Below are 21,164 nucleotides of genomic sequence, written 5' to 3'. Positions count from 1 at the left end.
CATAGCTCTACTTAACGGAAATGAATATATAGAACAATGGCTAAGTTAAATACTGAAATGTAGGCCAAAATCATAGTCAGAACAGAGCAACATCATTATAGCTGTACAACAGTCTTCAAAAAAAGAAAGAAATTCAAGTAAACCTTGAACAGGAGAAGTCTGGAGAAGAAGGCCTTCCGTTGGACAGAGGTCGTACGCGTGATTCGATTGGCTGTGTTGATTGTACTAGCAACAGCAGAGGGAGGAAGAAAAAAAGCGGGAGGGTGAGGGGGACTAAGGTTGGACTGTTCCATCTGTTTCAGCATAGAGTGTTCTTGTGCAAGGCTGTGCGCACAGTGAAACCGTCAATCACAGCCTCGTGGCTAAAGACAGCCAGCACAGGCAACACTGATCCAGCACAGGCTGACAAACTGCACAATGTAACACACTCAGAACAAAAGGATGGAAACAAATTTATTTTCTCCCTTTGGGATTTACCCCAGGGTGGCCATCTTAAGTTATTAAAACAAATGCAAAATATACTTTTTTTTGTAACTTTGGCAGAAGCATTCAGCACAGAGACTGCTTTTTGCCCGCAAAAAAAAACAGGCTAGCAGCGCAGTCAGTACTAGAGTGCACAGCCTGACACACTTAGCACCACCCCTCCCCCACACTAGCAGTCTGTAGCTGCATGGAAAATTACAGCCTAGCTAGGACTAAACCATTCTGACAGAGGAAGGGGGAAAGATTTTTCTCCTACTAGAGAGGGTGCTAGAGAGGACCGTTTAATTAACCACCAGAAATCTAGATTACTTCTGTCCTTAATTAAAAAAAGGCCTATAATCACTAATGGCAATAGCAATAAAATGATAAAACGAACATGCATAAAACAAGATGGTAGTTGATAGTTTACTCAGTCTTGAGAGTCAGGACTATGTTTCTGTTTCTTGCATATTTCTTGGATTACAAGATGAAACCTAAGATAGATCATTTAAAATGCTGCTGATATTACAGTTATTCAGTAGAACTAACACTAGCCAGCTAATAGCTCACTGCGTAGTATGCCCATCCCCCACTCCCTTCCTCTTTCATAGACTGCGTGAGGACTGCCAGCAGAAACTCAAAATGTCCGCCAGTGCTGCTGCTGTGCGCAGCCAGGCTTAGCACTTGGCAGCTGTTGGCTGAAACATTCACTTGTGCAGGAGGACTAGAGAGTTTAAACTCCTCCTACTTTTAGGTATCATTTTATTCTTACCATAATTATACATACAATGGGGATTGTACCGAAAGATCGCAATTCATAACCTATCGCTAACAATGAAACCGAAAGATCGCTGACTCTTTGATTGAGATACTGATTTGAACAGAGACAGACCTACTCCAGTACCTTACTCACTGAGCTTTGTGTCCTCTTTTTCACCATTGGGGTTCTCCTTAGAACTTGACCATTGACCTCAGAGTGCCTCTAGAATTCAGTCAAGCTTGGAATTCTTACTCTATATTCTAGTAGTTAGCCTAGGAACAGTGGGTTAACTGCCTTGTTCAGGGTCAGAACGGTGGGGCGGCAGGTAGCTTGGACTAGTAACCGAAAGGTTGCAAGATCAAATCCCTGAGCTGACAAGGTAAAAATCTGTTGTTCTGCCCCTGAACAAGGCAGTTGTTCCTAGGCTGTCATTGAAAATAAGAATTTGTTCTTAACTGACTTGCCTAGTTAAATAAAGGTAAAAAGAGACAAGTCTTGTCTGAACCAATACCTATATTGTCATTAAAAAATGCATTGGGCTTGATTTTATTTCAGTCTATCATGGATAAAAAAACAACGAAAGTTCCTCAAGTATCTTCAAGGCAAATAAGATTGATGTGTAATCTTGTCGCAAATTATATTTTGTGATGTGTAATTTAGATTTATAACTCTGCCAAACCCCCAAAAATCCCTGGCATCTTTAACCACAAGGTTGTTCTATTCCAGAGGACAAGAAACCCACAGTGACCACTCAGTACCAAGTTGAACTACCCAATCTGTCTAAAAAATCAATTGTATGTTGAAAGTCCAAATATTGCTAACAATTCGAGAAATGCCTTGCTAACCAGCTACCACAATAAAATATGTTTTATTTTTTGCCCGATGCGTTTAGTTTTTTCCCAAATTCCGTTTTCCCCCGGGGGGGATTATCCAGGTCAAAAAAATCACACAATGATCAAAAAAAGAGGGATATTCTAAGTCCACAACAATGCTTAAACCTCATCAGGAGACCACTCGACATCTGAGAAAAATATAAAACATTTTGATTTTGGGGTGTAGTTGCCCTTTAGGGGTAAGTTACCCTTTAGTTACCCTTTAATGAACCAGCAAAAGAGATTTGTTTAGTTAGCAACATTTCTCTAGCACTTTGCAGTGTGTGCAAAACAAAATGGCCACTGGATTGATGCAAATAATCATGATATCATTCTGCCAGATAGGCATATATTACTATGTAGTTAACATTTAAATGTAGTATTTTTTTTGGAAAGCCTTTGCATCGCTATCAGAAGAAGGTTATCATTAGCATCATCGCTAATTGCTACACAAAGTGTAGACATGCACGCACCACACACACACACACACAGAGGGGCATTCTTGTGTCTTTTCAGAAAGTGCAGGAAAATACGAATCACTGATGGATTTTGTTCATGTTTTATGATTAATTTTGGCAATTTAATGGATTTTCTAATAAGTTCAATACATTTAGTTGATTTCCTACTAAGTTCAATATATTTTTGAAAATTGATCAATTCTGTTTTAATATCTGGATTCCGTGATTCTGTCCTCGTTCTCCTTAATGCAGATTTTATAGGGCCCTATACTAGTAACTGATAGTGGTGCAATCATTAGACCCGAGCAACACAGTACATATACCGCTACATTACACCCTGGGGGTTCTGTGAACACTTTTATTAGACACTTATTATAGATCTGCAAGACTGTACATAATATTCTTTACTGGTCTAATGAGTGCCATGAAGTATTTTATTCAATAGCAGTGCATGGCTTTATGTGAATGACTCCTGTGAGAAGCAGAATAATAATTGTTATAAATTATAATTTGGCCTGATTCTCATCCATAATGTCGGTTGGTTCATGCGTTCCTCGCTGACAACGAACACATAATTTCTCTCAAGTTTGTACATCAGACATTTTGACACACATACACATACATAAAAATGTTTTAAGTATTTAAATAACCACCTGTTTAAATGACCTTGGGATATAAAACAATAAATGATTCATGAAATGTCCAAAGCACCAAAGACTAACATAAATATTGACTCAAGACCACATTGGGAACACGTTCCTCCCCCTGCTCTCTCAATCAGGTGGTTAGCCAATCCAGAGGCAGTGTAAAAGGAACCAGCTAGAACCTGCTGAAACCAGTTTAAGCAATGTTATTTAGACAAGGGAAGAATCATTCAATACTCTACTTCCTACTTTACAGTGTTAACTCCGACCTTCAGTTTTGAAGAATTCTGTCATGAATAGCCCCGGGGATCCAAAACAAGGAGTGATATATGGCATACGTTTCCTACATTAGCCTACAGGCATATTAGATAAATATATGTAAGTGACTAGCCTACATTGCTAACTGACCACAAATGGGATTAGGCTAGTACAAGACGTTATGCTGGTGTTAGGCCTATATTTCTGTTATGTAAAGTACCATTAAAGATGTCTATCACATGAACGGGTAAAACGTCCAGGGGTGGGCTGCACCTTATAGTTCTGTTAGACATGACCTGTAGGCCTTCACACAAATGTTACTCCACAAATCCTGTTAAGTGTAGGCTATCTTGAGTGAAATGTTGCTCTCATTTTTTATGCTGCCCATCCCCCACCCGACAGTTCTGTAGAGACTCACAGCAACAGTCACAACGTGGAAGCAGTCTTCAAGTGGTCCAGCCTCACTCACTAGCCTAAATATTTCCGCATTGAGATGAAGTACATAACACATATTTTCAAATACTACGCACACAACTGGTATTCTGAGCTTTCATACTTCTGAACTGAATACCTTCCACGATGCAAAAAAAACAAATGGAATCACAGAATACAGGCATCTGAATGGTATTCCGATTATTGCAATGTCTGTAAAATTTGAAGGCCTAAACTGTACAACAAAGCACTGATGAAGTGAGTATCTGGAGACTGTTTTCCTCCCAGGCCAGACGGGGGTTCCTTGCTTTGCTACTGATTGCCCACACAGAACTGATTGCACATTTCTCATATTTGTGCTGCATTGGTGTCAGTCCCTCCCTTGGGTTTTGTTCTGCCAGCGATTATCTCCAGCTGATCTCTATAGTTCATCCATAGACTGGCTGTTCGATCCACTGAAACTGGTTGATCAAGGAGTGTCCTGTGTGGCTCGGTTGGTGGAGCACCGCGCTTGCGTCGCAGGGTCGTGGGTTTGATTCCCTCTAGGGCCATCCACATTAAAATGTAGGCACACACTGATGTAAATCGCTTTGGATAAAAGTCTGCTAAATGGTATATATTATTATATGGCTATATCATACTCTGGGTCCCGAGACAGGTTGGGTATGACTGATCAGGGTTGGTGAGGTCGCTTGAGGCAGACATCTTGGTTTGACAGAAGGTGAAAGAGGGATTGTTTCGAACCAGTTACAGTCCAATACTACCACAAACAGTTAACTGTCTTGTTGAACCAGATTGACAAATTAACCAAAATAAACTCAACCACGTCTTCATTAACCAAATTCAAAATAGTGTCTATGTGGAGAAACTCGTCATGCTATCGTTCTATATGAAAAACTTACAACAGTCAGTTCTTGACACAAGAACGCTTACCTATTTGTTCTTACAAAAATGTACATATGGTTTATTAACATTAGGTAATTATTCAACAATGATGTATTATTTCAAAGGTAGTTTATCTAGCAATAGTGCGATTCCACATCAGCGAAAAATATTTTGGGTATATGAGATTTTTCTGGTAATTCTCACATAGAACTTCATTAGGATTAAAGACATTAGAAAAGACTTTTAACATTTGTATCACTAACCATTTTTGAGAAAAATCATGATTAAAGTGGCCATTTTAGGCCCTTTTTAGACCGGTACATGCCTACTGTAAGACACGATGTTTTGTGAACCGTGCATGATCCAGGCAACATCTTCCTCCTTATATTGTTCTCTCAAATATGGAGTATGTCTACATTCCGAAATATCATGTATGGTTCATAGATCATAGAGTCTTACAAGAGACAAGTATAGGTTTTAAAAAAGGGCCTTAAATGTACACTTCCATCATCTGATTTGTGATACAAATGTAAAAAACATGTCAAACATCCTTCCTCCCAATGAAGTTTCTAAGTGAGAATTGCCAAAACAATCGGAGATGACAAAAATATTTTACGCTCCCGCTGGCATGGAATCGCCCAATAGCTATTAACTAGCCAATATAAAATATTAACATAGCCTATGACAACTGCAAGGACAGGTAGGTTAAGCCTAGCTTTTGTCCGGAGTTCTGCCTCCTTTTCAGTTAGCCCAGAAACCGCAGGCATATGGAAGCCTGGAAAAGCAGTGGGGGAGGGATAACTGGCTGCAGGACTGTACCATCTTCCTCAGAGGGGAGACTAAAGTGGATTAAGGGGGCACACACACTTGGTGTGAACGAACTGGAACTACTGGTACATATATTTACAATGAAACATTCAAGGTAATAAACTACTTTACACTAGGGAACTGAAAACCCCCCAGAACAAATGCAATCTCAGTCTCTACACAAATGAATATGAACTAACTCACCAGTGTGCCTGAAATAACTTACTTTTAAAGCCCAAATTTGCCAAAAACACACACACAGAAAGTTGCACCAATAGAACAAATATACAAAACAAAAACGCACAACTATCCAGTAAACGATTGGTCTACACAGGAGACGTTGGAACACCCCTCCCCCCTCACTAACACAGTCACTCACAGACAGACTGTGTACTGAGTGGAAAAGTACAGCAAACCAGGGCCATACCACTTTAAGAAGCCAGGGGGGGGGTTAAGATCAAAAACGCACAACTATCCAGTAAACGATTGGTCTACACAGGAGACGTTGGAACACCCCTCCCCCCTCACTAACACAGTCACTCACAGACAGACTGTGTACTGAGTGGAAAAGTACAGCAAACCAGGGCCATACCACTTTAAGAAGCCAGGGGGGGTTGAGATCAAATAACAAGACAAGAGGGGAGAGTAATGCTAGAACACTAAAAACTATTTTTTTTACATTCAAAAATATTTTTTATATAAGAAACTATACCAATAATAGGTGTTTCAATATTTATCAAAAACAACTTGAAATAGTTCACGTTAAAGGAGATTGCTTATTAATTCTGTAATTCTACGTGCGCCTTACGTTACACTAGTAGACAGACTGGAAACACATTGGTTTTGAGGTAAACTCATTACAATTTGCGTAAAAAACATCTAGGCCTACCTGAAACGATGCTTCCAGGGGTGCACTAGGTTTCTTCAAGCATCATCATGAACAGCCTTTCACGTATGCTAGTACATACAGTGAGACGAGCATTCCAATTCCAGTGCAAAATATGTCCCCAAGAGATGTGTCTGCCCTGTATGTAAGTCACACAGTTTACAATACTGTTTATTGTAGGACTGTGTGGAAACAGAAGGAGAAAAACTCATTCTAGGCCTATGCCCACATCTAATCTGATAATAATCTTTCCAATGTAATGAAAACGTGTTATGGAAAATAATTGTGTCTGTTCACCATCGTTTCTATTTCCATAGACCTAAGACGAAAGAAAGTTCCAATTGCAATAGAGAGCACATAGGGAGCAGATATTCAAAATGCCTTATACACAGCCAACAAGAACAAAAATGGCAGTACTCTTCAAAGACGCAAGACTTTGAAAGTGACAGATTGTCTAAAATGTTATCATATAGTTATGTTCATAATTATTAGGTTTTTTCTGGGAGGCTAATGCAGCTAGCTGAGTGCTAACTATTCACTATCCCTTCCCCTCCCCCACACACAAACACTGCGCTGCCACATTTTCTGACGGTGCCACTTATTATTGCAGCAACTCAAAATGGCCACCATAGCTGCTGTTAGCTAGGTTTTTTCCATGTGCTTGATCCCCAATTTGCAACAATGTCAGGGAATACTTTGCAGTCACATTAAAGTTGCTTCCTAAAGTTCCCACTGGTGCTGAATTAAACATATGCTAAATGTATTTATGCCCTATTCATACATTTTACACGTTATTGTCTGTGTTTCCATAGTGTGTGTACCAGTACTTTGTCTCAATATCTAATGGTATTTTGACAGTACTAGCTCTTTGTTTCGTTGCTAGTTTTGAAACAGAAATGGTTGATGGCTATTTACAAACTTGACAATATTTGCAAATATTCTGATCTTGAAAAGAGGCTATCAGTCTGATTCCTAAAATTCTTTAAGCCAGATAACCCCTTTCGTCGTAATACTGCAACATCTCATCTGACACCCTCCAGCATCACCCGATCCTACATAGGCATCGTCCATGCTTCCCTGCAATATTTGTTTTAATCCTTCAAATTTACTATCATTGATAATTCCTTTTGAAACAAATTCCTTGCTACATTTATAGAGCAAGAAGCAACATTTATTGTTATAGCCCCAGTGACTTGCACTCACAACTTTGTCAATGTTTGGTGGCCGTCATGGTTATAAAGAAGTTGTCAAGGTTGAAGGGGATCACATCATCTCAACCAATGGGGTTGTCTAGATTTTGAGTGCATCGACATAGGCTGGATCAGTGGTTCTCAACTGGTTTTGCCCCGGGACCCATATTGAACCAGGTTGTCTCAGTTGCGACCCAATATTCGCATCGCCAAAACATAATCTGAAAAACTATTTTTTATGCTATATTGATAGTAAATGCAGCAATTATATGACAAGGGATTAACATTCCCACCGCTTTCATTTTCAATAATACAAATTTGCCCATGTCCTTGATTAAGAATGTTAATAAACTCACTGGCTTTAGACCACAAAATCAACCAAAATAGTGTTGCTATACTACACATGTTCTACCGGGTAAATCAAGTTTATTTTTTATTTTATTTATTTTTTTACTCCAGACACCCATGACCCACTCAAAACCTCTTGGGTCGCGACCAATCAATTGAGAATCACTGGGCTAGGTTATGATGGACTATGACCTGTAGATGGCGTGTGCATTTCCAAATTTTGACGTCAAATAATATAAAGTATGGTAGTTAGCATGCCGACAAGCTACGCTGTGAAACAAACCGCTTTAGCTGCCTAGGCTTGCAACATTCACTTGTACTTGATACATGTTTTTCGATGAAAGCAGATTTTTGTCTTGAAAGAAACATAACATTTTGGGCAACAACAAAAAATTTACAGCCAAATACAAAGCATACATAATAAATACTAAATATAAAAATTATCTTTTGGTAGATATATACACACACACATATATATATATATGTATATATACACACACATATACATACATACATATGTATATATTCAACAAGGTATGTATATGTATATATACACATTATATATATATATATACATACACACACACATATATATATACACACATATATATATATATATACACACACACATATATATATATATACACATATATATATATATATATAAATATATATATACATATACATACACACACACATTATTATTAAAGTGTGTGTATAGACAGACTTTTAAAAAATATATCTACCAAAATATATATATTTTTAAAATGTGTACGCATTTTTTAAAATATATATATTTTGGTAGATATATATAAACACACATATATATATTATATATATTTAAAAATATATAAACAAACAATTGTAGTTCTCTACTCAATAGACAAAAAATTTAAATGATTTTGCTAACAGTTAACGTTAGCTAGCTAGCGCCCCCCTTCACCCCACCTCACTTTTTTTTTCACGTCCATGTCCCTGCCAAGACCAGTCTACATCCCAAGCTAATGTTTTACACATACTCGTTCAAGAACATGACAGAAAAAAATGAAACGCCTATTTTATAGAGAAAGTGAAACATTTTAAATAGACAAAAACAAAACTGTTGGAATGATCTGTAAAAACAGTTAAGACAGCTAGCATGCTAGCTAACTCACCGATGCTTCTGAATTCTGCCTGTTTCCCGCGAAATAGCCAGTATCCGCACGAGCCGAATGTGCTCCTCGCTCACAATATCGATTTATAATGTGCAGAGGATCGCAAACTGAGCCAAGGGAAAAAACGTAAATATGAGCGTGATAGTGACGCGGACACACCGGCTAGAAACAACACCAAAACAAAACCTGTGCATGCAGACTGTTCTCAGCGACTACAGTCAGTCATCCACCACTGTGTTGTCAGCTCCTCCTCCTTCGTAGTCAAGGGGAGGGGGTTGAGTGCGTGAGAGCAGTCTAGGCACCTCCTACTAGATATCGTCCATGACAGAAAACAACGTGAAAGCTGTTAGGAGTAGCTTTAAAAGAAAATCAAGTACAGTATGAATACTGTCGTCTATGATTTTTTTTTTTTAATTCAACAAGGTAAGTAGAAGTTGAAGGAAATTATATATGTTGAAGAGAGAACAGAACCATGTCTAACGTGATTTTCTTAGATCTGTTAGGGTAAGAAAGACTTGTGTAGACTTTCACAGACTACCTGATCGCCTGAGGGTAAGAAAGACTTGTGTAGACTTTCACAGACTACCTGATCACCTGCTCTACTAGGAGAATAGACAGTATCAGTCACAAGACCATCATAGTGGAAGAGCTAAAGACTGTTTTCTGACAAGGCAAGAAGAGGGGGATGGGGTGTGGTCTTTTCTGATGGGGGAAGGGTGAGGGAAGTATGAAGGGAGGAGGGGTGGTATTCATAAGTGGGAGGAGTCTGTTTAAGAACAGTGGCAACACAAGTATACTTATAACAGCTTATAATTATAGTAAAGTATTACATCTTTGGTGGAAATTATGTATTGTACTTTTTTTTTTTTTCATCCCACATCCTAGAAAAGTTTCAACTGAAACTACAGTGCTTGTGATCTGTGGGCTCTCTTGGTAGCTGTTAAGCATTTCAACTGTTCAAAAGCTATAGTTGTTCATAGTAGCATAGCAACATACGTGTCTAAAAATCGAAATGTCTATAGACAGTGGTGATTTGTTCGTTTTGTGGCTTCAAATGTGGATCTAAATCGTAAAGGAAAAAGGAAGAAACAAAAAAAACAAAAAGGTAAAACTTGTTTTAGGCCAGACTGAACAAAAAAGATGCTCAACTGCTTCAAGTGCTAAATTGTTCTGGTCATAGGTTAAAGTGACTTAGTAGGCCTATATGTACAACGTATGTGATCAATAAACACACCCAGAGCCAAAATAACATATGCAAACTTATTCATCATTGAGAAAAATTACATTTACTGACATTTACTCATTTTCGCACATCCCATGAGCTGATTTCAGGTCGGCCATTTTGTCTCACTGGCCCCTCTGCAGGCAAACTCTTTTTCAATTAAAATGTCTGCTTGTGCCACTGTAGTTCCACCAATGACCAATAGAGGTCTTTAAAAATATATATGTGATTAAAATGTTTATGCCTGAAATGTCTGGAATTGTATTTATCATATTAACACGTTTTCTTGTTTAGCTACTGTATTTAATTTGTTCGGTTAATCTCCTGGTTTGTGCGTTTTTCTGGAATTGATTATATCCACTTTCCATAGCGAACCACTTTATTTTGGGGGGAGGGTTGATTTATTTGATTGAATCACCATGTTAAAAATCTCTCGCACATACAATTCATTGTATATAAGCCCCCTCCCAATTGGGAAAACCCAATCAGAACTAAACTGCCTATTCTTTATAATTGTTTTCCCCCTCACTGCTAAAACTTACTGCATCACAATTAACTCAGAGAAAAGGGTACACGCATACACACAGTCAAACACACACAAGCAGACACCTTGCTACATACAGTTCATCAGTGAGAGAGTGACTGTAGTATGCTCCTCCCCTTTCTCCACAAAGGGAGGGGGTGCTTCCAGCCCTAGCCGGCTGTGTGACAAACTAAAGCAGAACTGGCATTGAAAAACAGACAGACAATGGGCACCTTCAAGTCATAGAGATAGATAGAGGACTCATCTTTATCTTTGCCATCATAGCGTCTGTGACTGCATTGGGAGCGCCATTGAGGCAATCTCCATTTTGAAGTAGTACATTTTCTTCTTCTTCAGGAGGGATCAGCCAATGAAGTTGGAAGTCCCACCCAGTTGACTACATTAAGATGGTGGAAGCTCTCAATGGTGCTTCCCATGCTAACACAGACTTTTGGCCACTAGAGGCCTCTATCATTCTCTATGGTTCGAGCAGCTCAAGTGTGTTGCATTATGGAGACAAAAAATGTCAGACTTGTGCCTACATGTGGACTGCATGAACTTTACAAAAACCATGTGATCAAAGGGCATGCCGTTAATGGGCTTGTTTAACATTGCAGCCGACAGTGCAGGCGAATGCCGACTGACTGATCTACAAAGAACCTTGTTTAATAAATAACTTCTCATTATTATTTGTAGATCAGTCAGTCAGTCACAATTTACCCATGATATATTACGGTTTTGATCCTCTCTAACAGTCTTTGATGAAGTTGTCTTCAAGTCGCTGCAGTTGCTTCAAACCAACTGCACCATGCAGCCATCACCTGCATTGAGGCACTATTTGTCAACCAATCATTCAGGTGTTTTTGATTGACTCACGCAAACGTGACCAAAGACGTTACTGAAACAGGAACTAACTTTGACACGATTCTAAAGCTACAGGAGATACAAATTAAAGTGATATTTAAGATCTCTAACCAATTATTTGCAAACAAGTTCAATCAAATACATCTTTATTCCTCACAGGCTTTGTAAACGGCAGGTAGCCTAGTGGTTATAGCGTTGGGCCAATAACCGAAAGGTTGCTAGATCAATCCCTGAGCTGTCAAGGTAAAAATCTGTCTTTCTGCCCCTGAACAAGGCAGTTAACTCACTGTTCCTAGGCCGTCGTTGTAAATAAGAATTTACTTGCCTAGTTAAATAAACATCAGGTGTAGACTAAAACTGAAATGCTTACTTACGGGCCATTCCCAACAATGTAGAAAGAAAATTGATAAATAATAGAAATGTAATAGTAAATACACAATGAGTAACAATAACTTGACTATATACATGAGGTATCAAGTCGATGTGCAGGGAACGAGGTAATTGAGGTAGATATGTACGTATAACTAGGAATGAAGTGACTAGTCAACAGGACAGATAAACAGTAGCAGCAGTGTGTTATGTGGGGTTATGAAATGTTCATTTAAACATTTAGAAAGACTCTTCCCCAAATGTTTATTGAAAACAAATACATTTGCACAAATACATTGTTACAGTTATTTAGCTAGCACATTTTTGCCATATTAGCATTGACATGAAACCAGTCAAAACACCTCAAAACAAGACATGGTATCAAGAACAAGATAAAACTAGCTGAAATGAGCCAACTACGATTCCCTGCATGTCATTGTTGCTAGCTAGAGCATCTGACTATTCAGAATCATAACTAAGCACGGCTTTCGGCCCCATCAATGCGTGCACATAATTTGTGACGTTGTCAGCCAACCCTTCTATCTGATATGAAAGTCCCGCCTACTTCCTGCTTCCTGCTGTACTGTTTTATAATATATGTTTTTAATTATATCAACAAATTCATTAAAACGTGGTCTTTTTAAAATAATATACAATTTGTGGATTAATTAACTTTTTCCCAAGGGTGAAAGTAAGGAGGGCCGGTATGGTGTCCTGGCAAAATAAATAGTGGGGGTACGCCGTATTGGTAAAACATGAGCCTATTACAATAATTAAAACAAAATGTCAAGAAAACGGTAGGCTATCACACCATTATTAATCACTACTGCATGTCAGAGGCATGAAACATTTGCGAATGGACTTAAACAGGTGGTATAGCCTAGGCTCCAAAATGTGATGTGGTTCAACCAGAACATTGACGTTTTGCCAAGGCAGAGATGAGTGGCTGAGACACAGATGCGGACAGCAAATGACGCATACATTCTGGCCAATTGACAATCGCCAAATGTCATTACACTTTTTGGTGATTTGTGGAAAAGATGTCTGGAAAGGATGTTTGATTCACCACTGTTTGGAGGCTTGAAGAACATGTGCGGGTAGCCTAGTAAAGGAGCCCTTTGAAGTGAGATGAAGCAGATGCTAAGCTACAGGACTGTTTTACTAGCACAGACTGAAATATGTTCCGGGATTCTTTCGATGGCATTGAGGAGTACACCACATCAGTCACTGGCTTCATCAATAAGTGCATCGATGACGTCGTCCCCACAGTAACTGTACGTACATACCCCAACCAGAAGCCATGGATTACAGGCAACATCCACACTGAGCTAATGGGTAGAGCTGTCGCTTTCAAGGAGCGGGACTCAAACCCGGAAGCGTATAAGAAATCCCGCTATGCCCTACGACGAACCATCAAACAGGCAAAGCGTCAATACAGGACTAAGATAGAATCATACTACACCGGCTCCGACGCTCGTTGGATGGGGTAGGGCTTGCAAACTATTACAGACTACAAAGGGAAGCACAGCCGAGAGCTGCCCAGTGACACGAGCCTACCAGACGAGCTAAATTACCTCTATGCTCGCTTCGAGGCAAGTAACACTGAAACATGCATGATAGAATCAGCTGTTCCAGACAACTGTGTGATCACGCTCTCCATATCCGATGTCAGTAAGACCTTTTAACAGGTCAACATTCCCAAGGTCGCAGGGCCAGACAGATTACCAGGACGTGTACTCCAAGCATGCGCTGACCAACTGGCAAGTGTCTTTACTGACATTTTCAACCTCTCCCTGTCTGAGTTTGTAATACCAACATGTTTCAAGCAGACCACCATAGTCCCTGTGCCCAAGGACACTAAGGTAACCTGCATAAATGATTACAGACCTGTAGCACTCACATCTGTAGCCATGAAGTGCTTGAAAGGCTGGTCATGGCTCACATCAACACCATTATCCCAGAAACCCTAGACCCACTCCAATTTGCATGCCGCCCCAACAGATCCAGGGCTCCCGAGTGGCGTAGCAATCTATGGTACTGCATCTGCAAGAGGTCGTCACTACAGTCCCTAGGTCGAATCCAGGCTGTATCAAATCCGGCTGTATTTGAGGGTCTCATAGGGCGGCACACAATTGGCCCAGCGTCATCCAGGTTTGGCCGGGGTAGGCCGTCATTGTAAATAAGAATTTGTTCTTAACTGACTTGGCTGGTTAAATAAAAATCCACAGATGATGCAATCTCTATTGTACTCCACACTGCCTTTTCATACCTGGACAAAAGGAACACCTATGTGAGAATGCTATTCATTGACTACAGCTCAGCGTTCAACACCATAGTGCCCTCAAAGCTCATCACTAAGCTAAGGACCCTGGGACTAAACACCTCCCTCTGCAACTGGATCCTGGACTTCCTGACAGGTCGCCCCCAGTTGGTATGGGTAGGTAACAACACATCCACCACGCTGATCCTCAACACAGGTACCCCTCGGGTGCGAGCTCAGTCCCCTCCTGTAATCCCTGTTCACTCATGACTGCACGACTCCAACACCATCATTAAATTTGCCAATGACTCAAAAGTGGTAGGCCTAATCACCAACAACGATGAGACAGCCTATAGGGAGGATGTCAGAGACCTGACACTGTAGTGCAAGGACAACAATCTCTCCATCAACGTGATCAAGACAAAGGAGATGATTGTGGACTACAGGAAAAGAAGGACCAAGCACACCCCATTCTCATCGACGGGGCTGTAGTGGAGCAGGCTGAGAGCTTCAAGTTCCTTGGCGTCCACATCACCAACAAACTAACATGGTCCAAGCACACCAAGACAGTTGTGAAGAGGGCATGACAAAACCTATTCCCCCTCAGGAGACTGAAAAGATTTGGCATGGGTCCTCAGATCCTCAAAAGGTTCTACAGCTGCACCATCGAGAGCATCCTGATGGGTTGCATCACTGCCTGGTATAGCAACTGCTCAGCCTTCGACCGCTAGGCACTACAGAGGGTAGTGCGTACGGCCCAGTACATCACTGGGGCCAAGCTTCCTGTCATCCAGGACCTCTATACCAGGCGGTGTCAAAGGAAGGCCCTAAAAACTGTCAAAGACTCTAGCCACCCTAGTCATAGATGGTTCTCCCTGCTACTGAACGGCAAGCGGTACCGGAGCGACCAAGTCTAGGTCCAAGAGGCTTCTAAACAGCTTCTACCCCCAAGCCATAAGACTCCTGAACATCTAATCAAATGGCTAACCAGACTATTTGCATTACCCCCCCCCCCCCCTTTTACGCTGCTCCTACTCTGTTATTATCTATGCATAGTCACTTTATTAACTCTACCTACATGTACATATTACCTCATTTACCTTGACTAACTGGTGCCCCCGCACATTGACTCTGTACCTGTACCCCCTGTATATAGCCTCGCTATTGTTATTTTACTGCTGCTCTTTAATTATTTGTTACTTTCATTTTTTTTCTTTTTTTCTTAAAACTGCATTGTTGGTTAAGGGTTTGTAAGTAAGTATTTCATTGTAAGGTGGGGAAAATAGTAAAATAAAGAAAAACCCTTGAATGAGTTGGTTGTTGTAAAACGTTTGATTGTTGTAAAACGTCACCCACCCACCTTTGAACATGCAGGTAAGTGTTGGAACTCATCCTCTAATAGTTTACAGTCATCGTCACATGGGTTTACAGTTCATTCAGTGACGAATCTGTGGATGGATAACAATAAGTAAGAGAAAAACAAAATAAAAAACAAAATGGAGAAAATATAGAATACAAAGATGTATCAAAATTTGATACAGGGGTTGGAACTGCTTCAAGGGAAGCCTCCATGTCCACCCCTCTCTCTCTCTCGCTCTATCCTCACCTGTGAAATTTTAGTAGCTTCTATGGCCTGCGCTTATCTGTCCATCAAACATGTAAACAACTAGCTTATCTGTTCCATAGCAAGCTGCTCTATCTACCCTAGTTGGTGGAGTAAATCAGGTTGCGTTTAAACGCAGCCCAATTCTGATATTTTTTCCACTGACTGGTCTTTTGACCAATCACATCAGATCTTTTCATGTCAGCTCTTTTTCAGAGCTGATCTGATTGGTCAAAAGACCAGTCAGTGAAAACAAAATATCAGAATTGGGCTGCCTGTGTGAATGCAGCCTTAATGAGCTAAATGTAAAAACTGTTGATTTCACGCAGTACAAATGAACGAAAAGGAACTATACCAAAGAGTATGGATATACTGACAAGATACATGTCTCTGCCCTAACAATGGGAGTCATTGTCCACAAAGCGGCACGGCTGGCTGTCTAGCTTCCGCTTATCCTTTCTTTGGGTTGGTGGATACATGAACTCCTTATTATAATAATTTTTTGAATATTTGATGAGGGTTGTTGACATCAACAGTCTGTATTCAATGGAGAGAGATGCTATGCTACTAGCCTCATGCCATGAATATGTGTAGCCATCTCTAGACATCTCCGATAGGGTTTTTTTCTCAAAATTGCCAGGATGACACGTGTCCTACTTATATCAGTACACTCATAACAACTTAAGCATTATGAAACATCTATTAGATCAAATAAACCTCACGTAGCAAATTTTTGTTGACCAAATTAGACACTTTTATTGACTTCCACCCAAAAACTCCTTGCTTAGTGGGCGAAAATACGGGGGGGAAACGCCACCTGCTGGAGAAAGAGATTTTCCGGCAAGTTGGGCCTCTCGCTTCCTCTCTGACTATACGAACAGTTACTTTTTTGGAGTTAGAACTGATTCAGAACTTTATTATCCTGGTCAAAACACGAACGGAACAAAATAAATAGGGGTTCTGATCGGAATGAAACGATTGGAAAATAATTTTGGTTCCATTCCCTGATTTGATCTTCCCTTTTGGACGTTTGTCTGCACAGAATGTCATAATTCACCATAGGGTAGATTAAGGTGCAATAGCTGGTTTTGACTCATTTAGTTTGTGAGCATAAAGTGTGACCAGAGAAGTATTCAACGCTATTTATGCAGATTATAGGTTTTGAGTTTGACCTGGATAATATACATTGTGTTCCTTCGCCGCTACTTGCTATACCAGGCATTCGACAAAAAAAATCTGGAGTATACCAAACAGTGGATGCTGTTGAGGGGAGAACGGCTCATAATAATGTCTGGAGCAGAGTAAATTGAATGGCATCAAACACCTGGAAACAATGTATTTGATACCATTCCAACCATTACCACGAGCCCGTTCTCCCCAATTAAGGTGCCAACAACCTCCTGTGATACCAAACATTAGGAACACCTTCCTAATATTGAGTTGCAACCCCTTTTGCCCTCAGAACAGCCTCAAGTCGACGGGGGATGGTCTCTACATGATGTTGAAAGCGTTCCACAGGGATGCTGTCCCATGTTGGCGCCAATGCTTCCTACGGTTGTGTCAAGTTGTCTGAATGTCCTTTGGGTGGTGGACCATTCTTGATAAACACAGGAAACTGTTGAGCGTGAAAAACCCAGCAGCGTTGCAGTTCTTAAAAAACAAACCAATGCACCTGGCATTTACTACCGTACCCCATTCAAAGTCCCACAGTTGACAGTGCACGTCAGAGAAAAAACCAAGCCAAGAGGTCGAAGGAATTGTCGTAGAGCTTCGAGACAGGATTGTTTCGAGGCACAAATCTGTGGAAGGGTACCAAAAATGTTATGCAGCCTTGAAGGTCCCCAAGAACTCCGTGGCCTCCATCATTCTTAAATGGAAGTTGTTTGGAAACACCAATACTCTTCCTAGAGCTGGCTGCCTGGCCAAACTGAGCAATCGGGGGAGAAGGGCCTTGGTCAGGGAGGTGACCACGAAACCAATGGTGACTCTGACAGAGCTCCAGAGTACCTCTGTGGAGATGTGAAAACCTTCCAGAATGTCAACCATCTCTGCAGCACTCCACCAATCAGGCCTTTATGGTAGGGTGGCCAGACTGAAGCCACACCTCAGTAAAAGGCACAAGACAGCCTGCTTGGAGTTTGCCAAAAAGCACTTAAAGGACTCTCAGACCATGGGATACAAGAGTCTCTGGTCTTATGAAACCAAGATTGAGCTCTTTGGCCTGAATGCCAAGCGTCACGTCTGGAGGAATCCTGGCACCATCCCTATGGTGAAGCATAGTGGTGCCAGCATTGAGAGCAAGAGCAAAAATGTTAGTTGCTATAGACAATTTCTAAGGCCAAAACCTTCAAGTGGTTAATAGTGCAATTGCTTTATACCCACCCAAGTGTAGTTGTTCAAACTCTCTCGATCTGGTCAGAGCTTCCATGGATGTCACCCTCAGGGAAGGTGTTGAGTCTGGAAAACCATGAACATTTCCAACTTATCACTAATCATGATATTGAGCTGCCGGAATCTCAGCTACTGGTAGGCCCACTGCACGAGTTGCTTGGGCTGCTGGCATCTCAGCTGCTGGTAGGTCGGTTGCACGACTTGCTTGGGCTGCTGGTAGGTCGGCTGCTGGTAGGTTGGCTGCTTGTAGGTTGACTGCTTGGATTGCTGGGAGCTCGGCTGCTGGTAAGTCGGCTGCCTGCTGAATCTGCGGGCCAAAAACTGCTTCCCTTTTCAGAGCCCATGTTCCACATGACCCCTTTGCTCTGTGTAACAGCATGATTTATATTAGCTTGCTTGTGTTCATACCAGGGCTGCTGCTGGACCACTGGCTTGGGCTGAACTGTCTGGGACTGTAAACCTTGGGTTACGGTATGTAACCCCGGTTTTCTGGAGGAGAATATCACCTAGCAGGCCAATCAGAGCTTTGTGGGTGTACACCCCGCATGGCTATATAGCACCTGCAATGCTCTGGTTTCCTAATTCTAGAGTCATGCAAGAGGGGCAATCTGGTGAGATGGCTCCCTCCTCACCTTCAGAGAGCCGGGGTTACATACCGTAACCCAAAGTTATCTTTCAGTCGACTCGGTTCGACATCTCACTATGGAACACTTGCAAAATGCCCTGATTGCCAATACCCCATCTCCTGAGAAGCCTGTTGTGGTACATGGTAATGTGCCTGATTCATCCTACTCAGCTCCAGCATCGAGGACTTTGTGCGCCAGAGAAGGTGCATTGACATCCAGACAATAGAACTGATAGGTGAAAATTATCTGTTAATTGAATGATTAGAATATTCCGCCCTGAAACATATAATTGTATGGAATTGATTAGAATGTATAAAATCATAATCAATAAATGTGTAGTCCTAGTCAGAATTAGGGTAAAGACAATATGTCTTTATGGTATTTTAAACACAGACTGTCTGAACTTGGTGCCGACCTGACTAGAGATTTGGGAGAGAACGGGGAGTAAGTCTCAAGGACAAGGTCACTAATCTCTGTCGGCTGGGTAGCAGGACATGTGTGTGCATATGGTTGTGTGTATGTGTGTGTGTATGGTTGTGTGTATGTGTGTGCGTATGGTTTTGTGAATGTGTGGGCGTGAGAAGTCAGTATAAAATGAATTGTTTTGTATTCTTGACTTTAGAACGTTCTCTGAATAAACTGTACTAACCTTTTGTATAAGCTGAGTCTTTGACTAATTATTATTATACTGTCACGTTCCTGACCTTATTTCCCTTGTTTTGTCTTTATTTAGTATGGTCAGGGTGTGAGTTGGGGTGGGCAGTCTATGTTATTTGTTTCTATGTTTAGGTTTGTTCGTTTGGCCTAATATGGTTCTCAATCAGAGGCAGGTGTTTGTCATTGTCTCTGATTGGGAACCATATTAAGGTAGGCTGTTTTCAATGTTTGTTTGTGGGTGATTGTTGCCGTGTCTGTGTTTGTTCGCCACACGGTACTGGTTTCGTTCGTTTGTTCACGTCGTTTATTGTTTTGTATTTTGTCAAGTGTTTTTTCATCTTCGTTGCTATAATTGATAATTAAAATATGTATTCAAACCACGCTGCGCTTTGGTCCAATCCTTGCTCCTCCTCAGACGAGGAGGAAGACGAGCGTTACATATACCCATGGTCTTACAAACCTCAGGAATTGGTCAGAGCTATTGATTGATTGTTATTATCATTGGGATTGGAAATTCTCTTATCAAGAACCTAACAAAGGTGTGAGGGGAAGCCCAAAAATCTAAGAGAGATGGCCCTGAACAGTGCCCATGACGTAGCAAATCCTCCTGTGGAATGCGCCTGGACACCCAGGGGAGACTGCAACCCCCTACAACTGTATGCCTTGGCAATAGCCCTCACTACCTGTTCTTTGGACAAAGCCCTACCCTGAGCAGGGTTGGGAAAGCAAACAAATGGTCACACCTCCGGAACAGCCTAGTCCTGTCCATGTAGACGTGCAGGGCACGTACCAGACACAACCTGGGGAAGAGAACGGTGGAGGGTGGAAGGGGCAGAGGTCAGTGGCTTGACTACTATGCCATATTAATTACTTTAGGAACAAACTCGGCATAAGGACATATCATAATCTTGGAGTAGTCGGGATCAAACTGAGTAAATGAAAATGAACCAAGAGCGCATGAAGTTCACTAACTCGCTTGGCCGTAGCCAAGGTGAGCAACAGGTCCATCTTATGAGACAGGGTTTCCCAAACCCGGTCCTGTGACCTCACCTGGGTACACGTTTTGGTTTTTGCCCTAACACTACACTGCTGATTCAAATAACCAACTCATCATTAGGCATTGATTATTTGAATTAGGTGTGTAGTGCAAAGGCAAAAATCTAAACATGCACCCATGGGGGGGCCCCAGGACCGAGTATGGGAAACCATGTTATAAGACATAGTCTTAAGATCCACCGTGTCCAGGGGTTCAAAATGATGGCCCGTGAGTGCATCCAGAACCAGTGCAAAGTCCCATGATGGGGCAAGTGGCTTAGAGACCAGACGGAGACATCATTAAATGACAAACCATTGGTTGAGCCCCGATCGTCATCTCACCTAGTCCTACATGTTAGGCTGTGATCGCTGCCAAGTAGACCTTAATGGTGGAAAAGGACTTGCCCATGTTGAGCAATTCCTATAGGAAGGAGAGAACGGCAGGGATGGAGCACTGA

General features: G+C 41.2%; 1 protein-coding gene and 1 long non-coding RNA gene across 4 annotated transcripts in view; one reads left to right on the top strand and one right to left on the bottom strand.

Annotated features, from left to right (window-relative positions):
• Nucleotides 1-9,444, bottom strand: part of atf7ip (activating transcription factor 7 interacting protein) — a 62,879-nt gene extending 53,435 nt beyond the window's left edge. The window contains exons 1-2 of one of the 3 annotated variants that reach the window (XM_071351398.1): nucleotides 9,157-9,401; nucleotides 6,468-6,603 (exon numbers count right to left, since the gene is read on the bottom strand). The gene's annotated coding sequence lies outside the window, so the exon portion shown is untranslated. Of the gene's footprint in view, nucleotides 1-143; nucleotides 226-6,467; nucleotides 6,604-9,156 lie in introns of all 3 variants that reach the window. The other 2 variants (XM_071351405.1, XM_071351390.1) reach the window with 2 other exon arrangements.
• Nucleotides 9,445-9,481: 37 nt separating this feature from the next.
• On the top strand, nucleotides 9,482-20,051 carry LOC139544390 (uncharacterized). Its single transcript, XR_011668861.1, has 2 exons — nucleotides 9,482-9,579; nucleotides 11,259-20,051. It is a non-coding gene; the product is annotated as an uncharacterized lncRNA (long non-coding RNA).
• The last annotated feature ends 1,113 nt before the right edge of the window (nucleotides 20,052-21,164 follow it).

The sequence above is a fragment of the Salvelinus alpinus genome, chromosome 2 (genome assembly GCF_045679555.1).
Source record: "Salvelinus alpinus chromosome 2, SLU_Salpinus.1, whole genome shotgun sequence".
NCBI lineage: Eukaryota > Metazoa > Chordata > Actinopteri > Salmoniformes > Salmonidae > Salvelinus > Salvelinus alpinus.
Note: the sequence above shows the minus strand (reverse complement) of the source record. Positions and strands in the feature narration are given on the sequence as shown.